Here is a 20697-nt window from a genome sequence, read left to right as displayed (position 1 = left end):
GTTAAAAATTAATAGGAGTCAGTGTGGTTGGTAATCCAGTTTTATGGTGATGTGTTCTTTGCCCAGGATTGAGGTGTGCCTGAGAGTTGGAATAAGTTTGAAGATTTCTGTCCAAAGCTTTAGTGTTGTAGCGATAGGCAAGTTTAATAAATCTATTCTGAATTGAATCAGAGCTGAGTTAGGGAGTTGAGGTATGATCTAGGAGTGTAATTAGGAAGGCGGTAAGCGATTTTAATGATGCGGTTTTGCAAGTTTTGTGATATTGAATATTGTTTATAGGTCATGTTGCATGTAACTGCACTGCCATATTCAAAAAGTGGTCTAATGAATGCTTTGTATAGAGTAATGATGATGTTGGGGGAGCAGCCTTTGTTAGGGCGACTGATGCGTTTGAGAAATAAAATTCTATTGCTTGCTTGGATACATATTTTCTGAAAGTGTTGAGTCCAGGATAGGTTTTGAGTCATGATAAGACCAAGAAAAGTAATAGATTTAGTGAAGATGATATCGGTGTTATTGAGGTTAAGTTTTATACTTTTAATTTTTTCCTGTACTTATTAACTTTTCTGTGAAAAGCGATAGCTTGTGATTTCGTGGGGTTTAAGACGACACGCCATCTATTACACCACTGAGATACAGCGTCGAGGGTGGCTTGTATGCTGCAGTATGGGTTGCTTGAGGTGCTCCAAATAACGATATCATCAGCATGCTGGGAAGTAAGGGTAGAGTTGAGGGAAAGGGTATGTCATTAACATATATATTATAGAGAATTGGGCTGAGTACAGATCCTTGTGGTACACCCGCATTTAGATTGAGCGAGTTCAAAATAGAGGTATTTACTTTAACATTAGCTGTATGGTTAGTATGGAAGTTGGATATCCAGCGAACAAAAAATTGTGGAATGCCGAGAGCTAGAGTTTTATAACGTAGTCCATCATGCCAGACTGAATCGAATGTTTTTTGGACGTCCAGAAAGGTAGCAATAGTTGTTTGTTTACGGTTGAAACCTTTAAAAACTGATTCGGTAAGACTGGCTAGGTTGTTCGTAGTTGTCTATTTTTCCTACTAGAATACTGAGTTTCATTTATAAGATTATTTGTCTCAAAGAAACAACTAATTCTATTAGTAATTGATTTCTCCATAAGTTTTCCTAGGGTATTTAGGAGACTGATCGGTCTGTAGTTGTTTGGGTTGCATGGGTTCTTGTCTTTTCTGGGGATGACTTTAATTATGGCAGATTTCCAGATGTTTGGGTAATATCCTGTGAAAAGAGATAGGTTAAAAATTGTGACTAGGTGGTTTAGATTGGTGTTGCGCAGGTGTTTAAGAACTATATTACTAAAATTATCACTTCCAGGGGCTTTATTTTTAATTTTCTTAAGGATTAGCCTTAACTCGGTTTGAGTTATAGGACGGGTGTTATAAGAGGAAGGCTGATTGACTCGGTTTAAATTAATGGGGAATCGGGCGGAGAAAAGAGTAGGGTTCGAACTGACGATCTGATTAACTTGGTAATAGTGTGATTGATCAAAGTATGAGACGTTTGGGGTAACGAAAGTTTAAGTGAAATATACTCAATGTTCTGGCTATTATTAGCAACTAACATATTTTGTATATAGAATAAATCTGATGAAGACAGAACATGTGTATTCTGAGATATACAACATGATTTATTTGTCAGTTCTGTGGTTGTGCATGACGTTGTTAACTGTGGGTTATTGTTATGGTTAGTAGTCTGCATGGTCATCCAAATATAATGATAAATTAGTTAATAAAACTTCTTTCATTCTTACATATTTATTACTAAATGACAGAAACAGTGATTCTCATGACTTCACTGAAGACGGCAGGACAATAGCAGCTGAAACCTAGAAAAATACTAGTTGGTGATTAGCATCTCATAATCATTAAATGTGTTAAGTGATCATATAGGCTATCAACCATGATTATGATTTATATTTTATCTCCACAACCTTACCATGAACAGAAAGTCAAAGTAAAGATGTGTAAATGTAGATTCTCTTTAAACCTTGGAGAGAAATGTTCCATCTTGGCATAATTGAGTTATATTAATGACTATTTCAAAACCACAGATGAGACTTGAGGAGCACACAGTATTGTTCCTTCAACAGTTACACACTTCACCAGTATTAACTGTAAGTTGAACTTAGCTTAAGGGCTCTAACACCTGTTCACATTCCATCAAGGCATTAAAAGCTGTGATAACAATCAGTTTATATGAATTCAGTAGGTTTTATTGTTTTAATAATATTAATGTTGTTTTACCTAAATAAATTTTGTTTTTACATGCATGAGATTTTGAATTTATTCTGTATGTGATTTTAATATAATGTCTGTTTTTAAATAGTAGCTACTTGTTTAGGATTTTAAAATTGCACTTTGAAGTGGGTAGGTGTGTTTGTAACTTAAACATTTGTATTTTTTTTCAACAAATCTAGATATTAGCTAAAGAGAAAAAAAACCTTAACCAGTTACTTATGTGCATCTTTTAAACAAGTTCCAAACCACTGGGTCCTCTGGTAAGAATCCACAGACTTGTTTTTTACCAGTCTGTAGAAGCATATAATGAAAAAAAAGGAAAAAGTCTCACAAATTTTTACTTTTCAGTAACATTCATAAGGAACAGATGTGTTGTTTCCTTAGTCTCACAAATTTTTACTTTTCAGTAACATTCATAAGGAACAGATGTGTTGTTTCCTTAGTCTCACAAATTTTTACTTTTCAGTAACATTCATAAGGAACAGATATGTTGTTTCCTTAGTCTCACAAATTTTTACTTTTCAGTAACATTCATAAGGAACAGATGTGTTGTTTCCTTCTTGATTCTGTGTAAACATAGTAACTTGTTCTCTGAAGCTTTTTCAACAAACTAAATTAGGAAAAGACACTATAAGTCCAAATACTCCTAATGGTCTGTAAGCTTTTGACAAAGATCTTAACAGACTGCAGGGAAAGAAAATATTTGATTGCCACTGTATTAGATCCACGAACTTGCATGTGTGAAAACCTGTTCTTCTGTTAAAATGACTATTGTATATTTTGTGCAAGTTTCTAATGTGTGTGTGTGTGTGTGTGTGCAGTACATTTCACGTATTCCAGTAAAGTTCTTACCATGTGTTTTGTTTGCATCTCTTGTGTAAATTTTCAAGTAACTTTCCATGAGTTATCTCACTAGTGTTCTCTGGACTTTTAACGTTTTGATTATTCTGAAGATAATATTTGTTTAACTTAAAGGAAAAGTTTTTCTCATTTAAGAAGAAAATAACATTAATATTTTATATACTTATATTATTTCACTTATGAAATGAATTCGATAGATTAGTCATTACTGGATAAACAAATCCATTAAAATAGAACCTCTTCAAAGTAAATATGATGGGTATTGTACTATACATTCAATAAATTATACAATGGGAAAAAAGTTTAAGCTAAAGTCAATTTATTGAGTCTTGAAAAAGAAATTATGAAATAGTTTCTTATGGTACAAATCAATGACAGTATTAATTAAAAAATAAAAGTTCATTATAGTGATAGATTGTGTTAACACTATGATCAACTTTAAAATAAATCTTCCATGTTAAGACTTGGGAATAAGTTTTAAATCTGGTAATATGTCTTAGGAGTTTTTCCATATCATCCTTCCTGTTAGAATCTTATTGATACTATGCAGTGAAATTGAAGAATTCTGAAGTAATTTTAATTTTTACAGTTTTTGTTGTATAGGTTCAATGAAGGTTGTATTTGAGTATTGTTTTGAAAAACCTTACTTTGTTTGTGACTTAAGTAATATACCAAAGTGGCTTAATAACAAATGTCTTCTTTTTGTTATTTTCTTTTGTCTTCCATCGAGTAAATTTGATATTTTGTTTGTTATTCAATAAAGAATGTTTTTCAAACTGAATATTTCCACTGTCACTTTTGTCTTTGACTGTTAACAGTATGTATGGATCAACGACCTGAAATAATTATCAAAACTGAGATAAGTAAACAAAGAACAAATTTAGTTTTTATTTACAGCAGTTCATGAGGCATACATTAATGGTGAATTTGATCTTGCTTGACTCCTGACAGCTCTGGATTAACTTTATAATTGATAGCAACTCCTGGTATTGATAAGAAAATTTATTAGATCATTACTTACCAACTGAAAGATATAAACAAAGTTTTGATAAGTGCCAATGATAAAGGGTGGTTTTGGTTTCAGTTAAGAAACTGTTAATCAGTATTTAATTTGATTAACAATTAGAAAATGTTGCATAGCATCTTAATCATTTTAACACGTTACATCAACTAAATCTTAAATCTTTTTAAAGACATCTACTAATTGTAACTAATGGAAAGAGGTAAATGATATTTTTTATTATAATAGCACTTTTATTTGGCATCAAACCCTAATATTTAACTGTACCATACATGACATTTCATGAACAAAATATTTACTGGTATATAAAGTAAAACTTCACAACTACAAGAAATACCAAACACCTCATACGTCATAAAATAATGCAACAGTTTAATTAACCAGAGAAAGAAGTGACTTGAAAATATTGCAACTGAAAAGGTTGCCAAAAATAGTTTTTCAAATTAATCTAGACTTGTTTCTTTTTTATATGACCTTGTTACTTTTCATGACATGGTCTTGTTGACATTTAGAAGAAGAAAATGTTCAGTGGCTTTTTTTAGTAGTAATTATCCCTCTTGTTACAGACATCCCTTACTGTTTATGTCACAATATTGTTAATGAGTTGCATTCAAAATGCAGTTAAACATCTCATTCCTTTTATACCAGTTAGTATAGCATAACATTATAGATAATAATCCAAATGTTGATAGTACACAACTTTTGTTTGTAATATTTATGAAGAAGTATTTTCAAAAAAGTTTATTTCTTAAGTTCTTATTTATATAAATATACTAGTATTATCTGTTGTATGTCCATGTAACTATTTATCTATATTAAGATAATAGTACTGTCTGTTGTAGGTTCATGAAAGTACTTATCTATAAAAGTACAATAGTACTGTCTGTTGCATATCCATGTAACTACTTATCGATATAAATTCAATAGTACTGTCTGTTTTATGTCCATGTAACTACTTTGCAGGGTGTAGATGAATTTTTACTGAAATTGGTATTGGTATTACATACTACAAGTTCAGTAAAAACTTACAATATTTCCATGAAGAGACACAATACAAGATGAAGGTAAACAGGTCATGCATAGTCCACCGTGGCAGCAAACCTTCAGGAAAAGCAAATGACACTGTCCAATGTAAGGGGTAAACCCGTGTAAAAGACGTCTAAAATCGTGTCACTGCTCATAACTAGCATAACAGTAAAACACTGGCTATTGTGACTCTAGTATCACAAAGGCCACACATTGGTGGATCAGACCCAGATAAAAGAAAATGAGTAAGAAATCTATGACCAATACATAGCCAAGAAAACTTCCTCCTTCCAACCTTTTTAGAAACAAGAGGAAAACTTAAGGTTTAAACTGGGAAAGCTTGTTATCATGTTGCTCACTCCAAGCCAACTGGCATGAAGCCAAGCCTGAATACAGGAGTGTAGCACATATATGAGGTAAGCATGATCACGACAGCACTGGATCAGATGGTCTTAGCTACAAAGTCAGCAATTCCATTCTCAGAAATTATAATATGGCCAGGTATCCATTTAAAATTGATACTAATGAAGAATCAAGCAAAATGGGTAGGAATATTGACAAGAGCAGGGTGAAAACTAATGCAAAGTGATTCCAGGTCTAATATATAGCAAAGAGAGTAAGTGTAAATAGTACAATCAATCAGTGTAGCACATAGCTTCTATTGGATCTAGGGCAAAAAACACAGCATACAACTTAGCAGTGAACACAGAAACTGTAAAGAAGATCTTGCAAGTAAGTACTGAACCACAGCAAACCTTCCATGTGAAGAGAAATAGAAGATTGTTCTATAAAGAAATGATGATACTTCCAATTGGGAGTATTTGCCTTCTTCAGATGACTCAAGGAAAGGTCACAATTGGGTATGATAATAAGCCATGGTGGAATTGGTTGATCACTGGGGACAGCAATGTTATCCGATGCCAGACCCAATTCATCAACTTCTGCATGGATACAGAGGCCAAAAGGAGGAATTGCAAACCATTAGTTCTAAAAGACCATGAACCACTGAATGGGGTCCAGCATTTTTAAGGCCCAAATCCTGGTAGAACCATGGACCAGGAACCTATAGTTCAGTTTGGAGCAAATGAGTGCATGATAGATCCTAAGTATAGAACATCAATACACTTCTCAAGAGGTGAAAGAGGGAGCATGGAAGATATTCAGTGCCATAGTAGGTAGGTGCCTTATGTAAGGAATTAAGGTCAGCTTATTGTAAAAATAAGACTTAAGAACATGTGCCTCTAGGGCTGAATAAAGAACAACATCACCAAGATGAGCTCAGGATCAGGGTGTATATTTGAATGATGGCAAAAGTGCATACAAGTGGTTTTGGAAAAAGAAGCAGTAAAATATTTTGTTGTGGTCCACTTCAACAAGCAATTGAAAAAAGTCAGAAACTGTTGCTCAATAAGCCTCATGTTTGATAACTGACACAAGATGCAGAAATATGACATGATCCCGTTGGTAAGTTGTGTGTAAAAGCAGCATTAATTTTGATACTGATAAGTGTAACACTTATGACACAACCCAGAGACTCAAAGTTCCTGTGTATAAAAATGAGAGAAAGACAAACCCACATGGACTTAGAATTGCCTTTCCAGTAGAAAGTTCTTAATAAAAATGGGTAAATGGCCACAAACCCATATGAGTATTAATAATTTACCACTTAAAAATAAAACATTCATAAATCATAAGTTTTTGATCAAACAGTTAAGTGTAAACAATTCCACTTAAACATTAACTTTGATGCTGACGTACTATCTAGTATATACAATTAGCGTACCACTACAGATTGTTCATTATGCACAATATAAAAAACATTTCACTGGACATTTTTTTAAATTAATGACATTCTACTCTGAATATACATGAAACTACAGCAAAGAGAGCATATGAAGTGAAAAAATAATAAATGAAAGAGCATATAAAAAATTAATTTGCATCTCCAAACATACCTAAAATCTCTTTAAGTTAGTCTATCTAAGAATGAATAATGGCATTTAAAGGAACATGTTTTTGCTACTTTTATTGATACTCTAGAAACGAAGTTACTGACATGTTTCTAAAACATGTACATATATGGTTCTCTATGACACTTTATCAACAGTACTTGTAAAATAGCAAAGCAAGTATATAAATAACAGGTGGTCATTACCTAAGCCTGTACTTATGAAGACACCAAGTCCTGTTATTATGTCCGACCATAAAAATGAGCTCTAATGAGGTAAAACAAGTCTTCTGTCATGTGTTAGAATGCATGGGTAACTTCTAGTATACTCCACAATATTCTGTTCTTTAGACCACACTGCATTGCTTCTAGTTCTGGTAAAATATTCAAGTTAATGTCGGTCCATGTGGACAGCTTCTCATTGTAATGATATTTTATAATTTTTCAATATGAATGTTATAATTCTCAAAATATCTTGTAACCTGTATGTACCAAAAAATTATCTTGCAATTGGTGAAAAGTAGACAGAATATAGTTTCAAAATGTCACGAAGGCTAACATCTATCCGAGTCATCTAACTTTAGGTCAGTCCACTCTTTATTACAAGTATGTTACACATTTGTTACAAATGGCTCCTTTTTCTATCCTGATTGGCTCACCTGTGTGTGTTTTGTTTTCAAAATATTTCTCGACAATCCAACAAAATTTATATATAAAACTGGGAACGTAAATATAAAAAATAATTATTTTAAAGAAAGTTTCAGGCAGCATCTTGACACATTAGAGAGTTTGCTATGAACTGTTCCTGTCTTATTTTTGGTTCAGAAATGACATTTTTAGCATTAAGTCCTTTATCAGGTTCTGAAGTGAACAAGGTACAGACTCTGAAATGTTTATTCCAAAGTAAACAGAAGAAACTATTAAAAAACAACTTGGATTGAATAAGGGGTCATTGTAATATTTTAATCAACACATGCTTTCACCTTTATATAAAAGCAACAATAAATCTTTATTTCTGGTTTTTTACCATAAGAAATTCTACACTTCTACCATACTATGAAACATGGCTTTACAGATTATATACAACCATTCATTCCCAAGACATGCTTTTCTATTCAAAATATTAACATTTAAAACTATTATCACATTTACTTTTTTTGCACAATTTAGTTTCAGAAGAAATACTGGGCATACACGTGTCTTTTGCAATCACTGCATATAAATTTAATTATTTAACAATGTTACAAGCACAGCTATTGTTCTGTAGCCACTCTTCTAATGTTATGGGTTCCAGATGAAACTCGTTAATTACAAAACCCTGTTGTACTATCCCTGTTGTTGTCTTACATCCTTTAGTTTGAAAGACTATCATTAGTTAAAAATAATGACTTAATATTGTGATTATAAACTTCATAAATGTTTTTATGGAAATTACATTCTGAACAAAGCTGGGTGATTAACTTGATTTGTGTAAACAAAAATCAACAAATCAAAATTAGTTTTCATTTATTCCAAGTAATGATATTAATGTCATTTTCATTTTTTATTATTAGTTTCAATTAGTTTAAGTTATTCAATTTAATGTATTAGTGCCAGTCGTATGAAAATAATAAACTAATAAAAGTAATGTTTCCACTTATTTCAACTATCCAAATATCATGAATACAATCAATCAATTAAATGGACTGGTCGTCATTCTTTGGTGCAAAGCAACTAGGCTATCTTCACCACAGAACTAGTAAAAGTGTAAAATTAAAATCTGTCAAATGAAAAACATAATTTCACTTCAAAACTAAACAGTCTAAAAGTCACATAAAAGCCTCAGATAGAAGTAAAATGACTATTGGCTCATAGAAAATTAAAAAAACAATAAAGTTAGACTACGCCACCATCACTAATGACACTATCCAAAGTCAAGGTGTAAACACATAGGCAATTTACAAAGAACAAAAAAAATTGAGCAATTGGCTCTTGGTATTAATTATTTTTAAAATAATCAGAATATTATATAAATAACACTGCACGGTTATGGCTACCATATGACTAAGCTTATATTTTAACACTAGCAGGTAAAGTCAGGGTGTCTCCATAGGAAATTATTTTTAATAAACCATCACGTGTTTTTGATACATTTAAATTCATCAAACTAGCTCTATATCTAATGTTACTATATATATGTGCATTTTAGCCAAAATATCATTTTTAAGTGAAATTTTAGGTAACGAATAACTAAACAATAGAGATAATGCTCATCAGAATGAGAAATTTATAAGTAAAATAAAGATGTCAAGGTTCATAAAATTAAACAACAGGCTAATGAATGACTTTCTTCATGTGAGAATGGTTGTGATAGTTTCTTGGTTGAAAACATTAAAAACTATTCTAAAAAGTTTTAAGTTTAGCGATACACATAACATTAACTACTTGAAAGAGCAACAAATAACTATGATCCTTCATATTGAAGATATGCATGGTACAACTTACAAATACAAAACTATCTTGAACTAGAATCTCTACTATTCAAATACAAGATAACTATTGTAAACAAGTTTAACTATTACGGTAAAGTATAGAAAATGTCTGAAAATAGTTTGGTTTAATAAATTAATTGGACGGTTTAACTACATTTATTTTATTTTTTAAACAACCTCTTTACTCTAGTTAAACTCCTATGGATTGGAAAGTACCTAATACGATCCATTTTTATAAAAAGAATGATCAAGAAAGGGTTTTGGAAGTTAAGGGTGTGGTCCACAAAATCTGCCAGGTCAGTATAATTTCTTCACCATGTTTCATGTTCAACTTTATATGAAAAAGTAAAATTACCATGTCTTAAGGCAACTGTTATTCAGTCTCGAGTTTTGATGGTTGGGTAGAAATGAAATGTAAGCAGTGAATCTCTTTACCAAAATATAGTAATACCATTACAAATTTAGCTTAAAACTTGTTCAGTACCAATTGAAGTATGTTATCTTGACCGCTAAATCTTAAATTAAATGCTGTTTGACAACTACGTATGTTTATACAACAATCAAATAGGGTATTTTTTATAAATTAAACTTACCTTTAAACTAAATGACACATTTTCTGCTTTATAAACTTTCTTCACTCTTCTGTGGTTCTTTGGATCGTTTTTTCAATTCAGCAATTTTTCTTGCAGCAGAATCCATTAAAAAAGGTGATCTTATTCAAACATATCTTTCTTTGGCTTTGCTATTTGTAGTTTTTAATGATTTTTATTCTCAATAGCGATATTATTACATGCGCCAAAAGTACATCACATCTAATCTTAAGTTGCACATTAGACTTCAAGCAACAAGTTGTTGTTAGTCCCACAGTATTATACGAAATGTACTTAATTTCTGAGTGACTGGTTTCTGTGACGATGACAAAAATATTTGCTTGGACACAACAATGTAAATTACGATACACTGACTCCAGAAATATTTCATCCACTATTAGTATGTACGAGTACTGCCATTATCCAAACCTTACCGAATTATTAAATATTAAAAACTTTCTAATCATACTATAATTACAAAATAACGATAAAACTAACAACAGACCTATTTAAGATTCGTATTCATGTTAAGGTTAATTTTAACTTTTGGGCTAAACCTTCTTAGAAATATTAATTACTACTAACCTACTCTCTAACAATAAAATTGAATATAAGTGATAGGTTCTTTCCCTCAAGTTTAATTAATTTAAAAGAAACCAACTATAAATGTTTACGGTGTTATTACGTGTGTGAATGGTTGTGTATTTTCTTACAAAAAAAACACATCGGACTCTCTGTTAAACCCACGTAGGGGAATCGAACACCTGATTTTAGCGTTGTAAATCCGTAAATTTATCGTTATATTAGCAGCGGGCGATTTTATTATATGACCATTATCGTTCTGAACAATGTTAGTAAAAGAAATTGTTCTAGTTAATAAGTAATACTTGTTATTGCTGTATAATAAAATTACATGTCTTGTTCTTAAAAACAGAAAAGGTAAACAGTTCTACTCATTGTTCTATACTTCATGTGTTTCCTCTCCGCTAGGGGTAATATCTTTATAGAATACGCTGTTTATACGCAAAAATTAAGATCATTCACGGTGTTTGTTCCTAAATATTACCTACTTTTCTCTTCTTGGAATAATGGCTGGTTGATTAGCTGTTTAGCGTTTTAAGCGCAAAGCCACCAGGCTATCTTCATGAAAACAACGAGTAGAAACATAAAAATAAAATTCTATAAAATGCAAAAATAAATCGGGTTAAAAACTAAGCAATGTCCTGAAGTCAGGTAAAACACTCAAATAGAATTACAAAGACCAATGACTTATAAAAAGCTAAAAACAATTTAGCTCGACACTGTCCAACGTCAGGATAACGATTGGTTAAAGTAATATCTTCTTTGGTTTTATCAACTCAAACACATGGTGTTACAAATCATAGTATGGAAAATAATGTTATTTTTCTAGGAGATTTGTTTTATTATATTGATGATAAAAATATTCCATGAAAATTTGTTTCTTGTGTTCAGGCTAGTCACGAGTTTCTTTGATTTTCATTAGGAAAATTTGGTTTCTATGATACTTTTGTTACACATATTCCGGTTTGTATGGTAATGCGTCAATTAGGGTTTTTGTTTAATTTCTTTTTAATACGTTATATTACTATTTCTCAGGGTCTTTCTGTTTTTCCGTTGGGACAATGGCGACATTGTGCCGATCATCCTTTTGAGTTACATCAGACGAGAGAACAAATTAAATGTTATGGAACATAGTTTCTTTGTCTGTTTGTTTTGGAATTTCGCACAAAGCTATTCGAGGGCTATCTGTGCTAGCCGTCCCTAATTTAGCAGTGTAAGACTAGAGGGAAGGCAGCTAGTCATTATCACACACCGCCAACTATTGGGCTACTCTTTTACCAACGAATAGTGGGATTGACTGTCACACTATAATGCCCACACGGCCGAAAGGGCGAATATGTTTGGTGCGATGAGGATTGGAACCTGCGACTCTTAAATTATGAGTCGCACGCCTTAACACGCTTGGCCATGCCGGGCCATGTTTCTTCGTCATGGAGACAACAAATGGTAATTTAAATTTAGTCAGACTGATAGAGTTGTTCAGAAACATGAATGAACGGTTGGTTGACATTTCTTGGCATAAAGCAACTTCATTATCAGCGATAAAAAACTGTAAAAATCGTAAATATGTATAACATGTAAAAATAAATCAAGTTTAAAACTAAAAATTTCAAAATTCAGATAAAATAATTAAATAGAATTTAAAAGACCAATGATTCGTAAAAAATTAAAAACACAATGAAGTTGGACAATGTAACCACCACCAATAACATCCAATGTCAAGGATAAAAAGATAGAAAATGCATGTCCGAAATGGTGCCACCACTTATGGTTGCAATGATGACACGACAGTAAAGCGTAGGCTACTGTGACTTGAATGTCATTAAGGCCACATATTGGTGGATCAGTGCAAGATAAAAGAAAACGACGACTTAAAAACAGTGATCAATGCATAGACTAACGAGGGCAACATTTTATCTCTTTATCCTTTCTGAAACAAGACAGCCAAAGAGCAACAGGAGTTTTGATCCGGAAAAAACTTGTAATAATGTTCTCCAATCAATTTGGCCCCAACTGGAGCAAACAACTTAGGCTTGAATACAGGAATAATTCATATATGGAACAGATATGGTTGTGACATTTATAGAGTAGATAGGCTTAGCTATGGTTTGAATGATTTCATTCCCATGAATACCATCATGGCCATGTATCGAGAGAAACTAGATAGCAATGAAAAGTAGAGATAAATGGGTCAGCTGTTGTTTAATATTGAAGAGAACAGGATGAGAACTAGGGTAAAGCGAATCTAAGGCCACTAAAGAGCTAAGAAGCGCAGTGTAAATTGTACATTGCTTTTAAGTGATCCACGGCAAGAAAAATTGCATAATTCTGTCGTGAACACAGAAATTGCAGAGAGTATCCCGTGTTCATTTCCCGAGCCAGAAACCAAGGTAAATTTCACAGTCACCTTATTTCGAATCATTTGTATATACGGGATTAGAAAAAAAAATGTTCAAAAGGTGTTCAGTGAATAGAAGATAATATTTCCAATTATGAGCATCTGCATTCACGAGATAACTTACAGAAATTTCACATTTTAGAATGGTCTGACCACTGGAGACAACGAAAGACCCAAATCAGTCACCTATGCCTGGATACTAAGGCCAGAAGGACGAATGGCAAACCACCTATTCCAAAAAGGCACAGTTCACTGAGGAAGGACGATACAATCTTATGGGGGATTCTGTGGTAAATATCGAAGTTTAGAAGCATACTGCAAAGAAAGTTGCAAATGGTAGAGGTTAAGAGAAAGTTCATGGGACTCAGTGTAATTAAAACAGGAAAAAGAGAACTGAAAAACAGAACTTCGAATTGGGAGTATCCACCTATCTTAAATTACTTAAAGAAAGGTCACAGGTGGGGAAAGTAATGACAGACCATAAACCAGCTTGGATAGATTGAGGGCACATTAGAGCTTCAGCATCGAACATCTATCCACTTTCCAAAAAGGGAAAGAGAAAGATATTTGATGCCCAGTTATCTAACATAAAGCTTCTTAATATGAGGAATTTTATATCAGCTGACATGGAGTGAGCATTACCACCAAGATGGAGCTTAGAATCAGGGTGCACTTTCCACTTGTGGCAAAAGTGCAGGCAAATGGTTTTAGATGAGAAGGTGAAACCATTTGCTAGAGTACAACATAAGAAAAATGAGAACAGTACGAAGCTACTTCTGAACAGTTCTCATGCTCATCAACAGAAAATAAATTTGGAAATTGATGAAAGAAGCTGCTTGACACAGTAGGTTGAATTTGCCAAGTAATAGCATTGATTTTAACTCTAAAAAGTGTAACACTCAAGACTCAACAATGAGAGACTTCGAGTTCTTGCATGAAAGAACAGTGAAGGATCGAAATCGAATGGGCTTGGATCGTCTGTCAAGTAAACATCACTAACAAAATGTGTAAGTGATCATGAATCCCATAGAAGTGAGGATCCTATAATATGCTATAGCTGAACATAGTTTTGTAAGCCTTGAAAATCAAATAAAATTGACACAAGATGTTTTTTTTTTAAGAAAACTTCCCTGACTGATGTTTCAAGTTGAATTAAATGGTTGGTGTTGTAGTACTGTCGATGGAACATACATTAGGTGGGCAAGAGGAAGTTGTTTGATTCATGAAAGCAGATGCGAATTACATCAACTTTCCTCTCCTAAACCTTAAAGAGACGATAATGATAGGACAATAATTAGAAGGAACCTTCGGATTTTTTTCAGGCTTAGAAAAAATTAGAATTATAATCTTACACGAAGTATCAGAAGAAAAACATTATTTTAACAGATTTTGTTAAAAACAACCACAAGAAGAGCAAGAGAAGCAGGAGAAAGATGGTGCAGCATGTCACAGTGAATGTCATCAGGCCTGACCAATGAAAGGTGAACTGGCGTTCCACCAGAGTAAAGGGGCAATTATAGTCATAGAGGTACTCAGCCTCAAACAAAACAGGCAATTGCTCTTACCGATATTTGATGAGCAAGAAGGTGGGAGAAGAAACAGAAGTGCTTGAGAGATAAAAATCACTTTCTAATAGTATCGATGATGCTCTGAACATAAGCTAATTTCTGGCCAGTGGAGAGCAAGATGGAAATAACCTTCAAAATCTTTTCACGTATCTTTGAAACTAGTGGTAGAAGAAATGGTGGTGTTGAACTTAATCCAAGATTTCTTATCACATTGATGCCTAACCTGCCAAGCATTGGCACGGGTCCAATGGAAAATGATCTTGTTGGAAAGTTTGGGATACCTGTTGGTAAGCAGAATATCGCCATGTACGAGAATACTGTGAGAAACGTGTCGAGGCTTAGAGGATAGAATAAACAGCTGTTTCACTGATGCTATGAGTTAGTGCCTCCTTGTAGCCGTCAATAGATGGACAACTAATGACGGCAGGATCTGATATGAAGAGAATCGTGAAGGAGAACCAGTCAACTTTCTTTAACTTTCACTGTGGCACTCGAGTATGGTGGCATCGATCACGTTCAGTATCTCTGAAAATGATTGGCAAATGGTCACAGCCTCCAAGGGTGTATTAAATGCCACAGGCAAGGTTAATGTGTAGTGGTCAACCAGCAGATTCCATTCCACACCTCTATGAAATTGTTCCTCACACAACGTGGTACTCCAATATGAAGAAGATGTACGAAAGATTTCAGTATCAGCAAATTTTCGGAATGCTTTCTGTAAGAAGGGACACACACGGCATGATAGAAATTGATCAAGGTCTTAATGCCATCCAAATTAGAACAAAATTATCGACAACTTCACTCTATCAAAGTAGTTATTTTTACTAAGACAAAGAAGAGCTTGACAGAGAAACTTGTTTGTAACAACAAAGGTTTCTTTTGAAGAAAGAGTCTGTTGAATTCCATGAACTCCGTATTCTAGGACGTTTGGGCAGATGTCTGTCAGGTAATGGAGACTTAAGACTCTGAGGTTGTGACTGAATAAAGGTTCTGAATTAGGATGGCAAAAAGAGATGGACCCGAGTTGTCACTGGATGTAACAGCGGGAAAACAAATGGGAGTAAATTTTGGATTGCCAACTCTTGCAACCATGAGGGCATAAGATTTTATAATAAAAATTAGACTCTGGTGGAGAAATGGATAGATGTATCTCTACTCCCATAGTTAGCAATGGAACATAATAAAGCAACAAATGTCGGAGATGGAGAAGGGAGCATTGAGATATGAATATATGGTTTTGTACGAACTGCGCATGCATATTTTAGACCTGAATGAATCGAGAACTCCCAGAGAAACTGTATTTAGTGTAACATTCATTTTGTTTCAGAGAATTACACGTGAATTAAGTGTTGTTTGAGTGAAATAAAAATTAAAGTTGAAATCGAAGCCACTCGTCACGTGATGACAAAGACGTTGTGCCATTGTATACCATACTTGTTGCAATTAAAAAGTTTGAATGGGAGATTTGTGACGTTTGATCAAGAAATTTGCGATAAAAGTTCTTGACAGTGCATTAGTTACACAAATGTCTAAATATATCACTACTAATATTATACTTTCCAGTTTTGACATGCAAGAAGATAATATATTTTTCCATTTCCCGAAAACGCCTAACTTGACCTGAGGGTTAGGCCGCTCGACTCGTAACCCGTCGGTCGTGAGTTGAAATCTCCATCTCCAAACCTGTTCACTCTTTCAGTCATGGGGATGTTATAACGAACAATCGATCCAATTGTTTGTTGGTCAAAGAGAAGTCCAAGAAAATCTAAATTCTGGTTCCTACCGTTGATAGCCCTAGTTTAACTTCTCACAAAATTAGAAACAAACAAACCATATACCAAGTATGAATATATGAGTATTTATAACCTGACGCTGTAATCATATGTAGAATGTTTGTTGATACGATGCAGGTGGGTTTCAGGACACTTAAAAGTGTGTGCCAAAGTTCAATAGAGCGAAATTAATAAATATTTGTTTGTTTGTTTAGAATTAAACACAAAGCTACACAATGGTCTATTTGTGCTCTGCCCACCACGGGTATCGAAACCTGATATTTAGCGGTTTGAACCCGCAGACATACTGCTATGCCACTGGGGTGTGCTCAGTAAATGTAGTATTCTACATTAATTCGATTAGGGTTGTAAAACTCCACCTTCCTATCGCAAGCCAGAATGTTAAATAACAACCCAAATTCTATGCTAATATTGTAATATTGGAACATTTGTATCTACAGTCTCAAGGGAAGAAGGAACACCACATCTGACGACATAAAGGAAGACATGTGACTAATGTCCGAATAATCTTACGCCTTCGTGAAAATTTAATCAAGTGTTTTTTTATTTGTTTCATAAACTTACATTCTCCCTACGAGACACCTTCAGTTCTCGGGGTTCAGATGATGTTGACTTTAGCATATGTGACGTTACTGACAAACTCATGAAGCTGCTCTTTAAAAACATTGACAGACGAGTTTCAAGAAATAAGTTGACAATTAGAGAGATGAATCTTAACATACATATTTAGTGATAGATTAGAAAAACAATTTGAGTCATTTGTAAGAGTACAAAATAGAAAGACGTACCAGTAACGAGAAATATGTTTGTGTGTATACATATATATATACTTATATTAATCTCGTATCCACATTTCTTTACACTATCAGGCTGTTGGGTGTGAAATGTCTAATTTTAATATGAAAATTTGAAACTCGATTTTTAGATGCTGAAAGAGAAGTATTATCATATATTATATAGTTCTCTGGTTCATTTGAAGCTCGCTGTATTTTCTTTATTTCATGAACTAAACCATATTTATATTGACTTTTATCAGCATGGATAAAATTTATATTCGTATACTTTTTGTTTGAGTTCCAGTTTGGACACAATTCAATGATAGGAGCTCGTAATATAAATCTTGCATTTGGTGATGGCGCAGCTAATGACTGTACAGAAGAGCGTTTGTTCAGAAGATTTCGCGTTGGTGACACAAGCCTTAACAATTAGCCCAGAGGTTGCTCTCAGACAACCATTGATGAGGAATAATTGAAGACCTCAGTTGAATCAGGTACGTGCCAAACCCTGAGAGAACTAGCTAATAAATTTAATGTTCATTATTCAACAGTTTCTTGACATCTTGAAACAATTGATGAGGTGAAAAAGCTCGATAAATGGATACGAAATGATTGAAAACCATCAAACAAGACGAGTTGAAATTTGTTCCTCACTCCTTACTCACAACAAAGAACGATCCATTTCTTCATAGAACTGTCACCTGTGATAAAGAATCTTTACCACAGTCGACAACGATATGGACAGTGGCCAATGAAAAAGCACCAAAATCACATCTTCCTCCTTATGGTCAGTGTTTCATGGTCGTCAGCAGGTGTGATCCATTCTTAAACCAAGGAGAAACAATCACAACAGAGAAATATTGTTGTGAAGTTGAAATTATTCACTAAAAGTTGTTACAAAATATCCAACAACAGTTAACTGCAGTCGTCCGACACTGCTTTATGACAACATCCACTTGTGACAAAGTAAAACCTTGTAACATAAGTAAGCAAGATAATAACACAGTTTTATAATGGAAAGTTGTACAAACTGTTTCACCAGGAGAGAAATTAAATTTTGGTCGAAGAAGCCTCGTTTAACCAAATAAAGATATGAACATTTCTAGCAATTCCGCAGGTTCGTAATTATGTGTAAGATGTAGTTGTGTAAGTGACTCTTTAACAGTATAACTGATATTGTGTACAGTAACAAGATATTATCATTACCGTCGACTATCCTTATGAACAAATCTGGTTTAAGATAAACAAAACTTTTCATATTAAGAAAAGGGTGTATAATAAACCCATTATATATGTATAAATCATGAAATGCACGTTGTCCGTGAATTCATTAGTGAAATTAATAATACATTCATTCTGAAAATACATTATACAAATTAGTTAAATGATGACTTACATATTTTTATTTATGTAACATATTACTGACTAGTGTAGATAGTTCGTATTCCTTTAGCGGATCGTGATCTGTTGTTTAGCTTGACGGACTTTGGACCTGACATTTTGTGGTAAGTGATCTGCTACCAGCAAGAAGAAAAACACTTTTTATGCGTCATAAGTTAAGCCCCACTGTTCCATTAGAGTAGCCCAAGTGTTAGCCCGCGTCATGCTTTTTCTTGAGTAAGGCACTTAACCCTACTTGTTTTGTGTTACCAATTTATGTGATGAGTGTCATCAACTGGCACTACAGCAAAACGAATGATACTGTGTTATCCTCCGTCATTATAACTGGAGTTCTACAGCACCGGTTTTGTATGCACGAAAAGTGGTTTAATTAAACATTTTACAAAGACCTGCAGATAGTCCACGAGCAGATTTGTTCGAAATTCAAACGAAGAAACTTAATTGAATGTGTTGGAATTGTAGAGAGAAACTAGATTTTCACTGTTCTAATGTTTTATTAAGTTGTGAATATCATTAGGTTGAAAAATTAACTTGGGATACAAACTTGTTTTATTAACAAATCCTGTATTAACAAACAAAATAATAACCCTGGAGTAGCTTTGTACGAAATAATGTTTTATTAAGTTGTGAATATCATTCACTGGATTTACAACACTAAAAGCCGAGTTTCGATACTCGTGCCAGGCAGAGCATAGACAGCCCATTTTGTAACTTTGTGCTTCACTTCAAACAACTTTTCTGTTTTCATATTACTGTCAGTACGTCCATTTACCAATCATTTCTAACTTTCAGTGAGTTGTTAAATATTTCTACTAGCCACTCGACTCTTCTCTCTTCACATGCACTTATTGCTTCTGGTGTTATTCCATCGATTCCCGCAGATTTGTTCTTGGGTTCATCTTTATTGAGTGTCTTCTCTCCTGTTGATATATGGTTATATTATTTATATTGGTTTGTTCTGTGTCCCTACTGAATTTAATAATTAATGAAAATATTTTCCAATCTTAGTTTGACTTTTGTTTTGTCATACAGTAATGTACAACTTCGGTCATTGGTAATTTTCGTTGGTTTCTTTTAACTCACCACCATGTCCCAAACTAACTATCGAAAAAAAATGAATAAATATTAACAGTACAATTCTTACCAACGCTATAACTTTAGTTACTAGTTTGGTCGTCAGTTTTGATTTCATTCATTTTAGTCACACGTTCAATCCATTTTTGTCGACATGTTTATTTCACACCCAAAGTGTTTATGATCAGATTAGCTTTACAGTGATGACGATAGTCTATATTGAACAATTATTAGAATGAGCAAATCACAGATGATAAACATTGAAGAAGCGAGGGTTAAATATGTTAAGATTATTAAACTTCCAGTATAGTTGTGTGAGCACGTGATATAATACTAATCATATGAAAACAATACCATGTCGTTCCTGCACGTTTTTAATATCAATATTGCGACGTCGCTAATGATAATTACCTACCAACTTGTCCCATATACGTGTTTCCTTTATGTTGTCATGACGTGTTCATTATAATAAAAGAGACAATGTTTTGGAATAGACTGGTACAATTTTAAACTGTTGTTTGTTTTCGTACAGAACGAGTTGGTCCACTGAAAAAAGTTAATGTTTTGTACGTGATTGAGAAGACAAAACTAACACGGCTAACACAGTAACAATATTAATTCGTTATTTATTCATATTTAAGTGTTTACACAGTTTAAGATAATTAGTAAACGCAGGGCCGGATTAACAGCAACTCATACCCTTTGAACAACAATGGTACCTCCCTCGTCCCTCCATTGTTTAACTGACAAGACATTAAGACACAACAAGTGTTGAAAGTGAAATAAAACTTTGAAAATGTATAACCCTTCTTCAGTTTTCTTCCAGGTTAAACCCCACAACTGTATTAAATAAAAATATTTTATTTCATTTATTTGACAGATTGGACATGGATCAAAATCAAGCAATA

The 20697-nt window shown here is 33.5% G+C and overlaps 1 long non-coding RNA gene across 2 annotated transcripts; it reads right to left on the bottom strand.

Moving 5' to 3' along the window:
- Positions 1 to 4007: 4007 nt before the first annotated feature.
- LOC143245368 (uncharacterized) lies at positions 4008 to 11261 on the bottom strand. Of its 2 annotated transcripts, none has more exons than XR_013025611.1 (3): positions 10201 to 11261; positions 7344 to 7510; positions 4008 to 4165 (listed from the first exon to the last, which is right to left on the bottom strand). It is a non-coding gene; the product is annotated as an uncharacterized LOC143245368 (long non-coding RNA). The 2 variants fall into 2 exon arrangements; XR_013025610.1 differs by having other exon boundaries at positions 4008 to 4124.
- Positions 11262 to 20697: the final 9436 nt, after the last annotated feature.

The sequence above is a fragment of the Tachypleus tridentatus genome, chromosome 2 (genome assembly GCF_004210375.1).
Source record: "Tachypleus tridentatus isolate NWPU-2018 chromosome 2, ASM421037v1, whole genome shotgun sequence".
NCBI classification, from domain to species: domain Eukaryota; kingdom Metazoa; phylum Arthropoda; class Merostomata; order Xiphosura; family Limulidae; genus Tachypleus; species Tachypleus tridentatus.
Note: the sequence above shows the minus strand (reverse complement) of the source record. Positions and strands in the feature narration are given on the sequence as shown.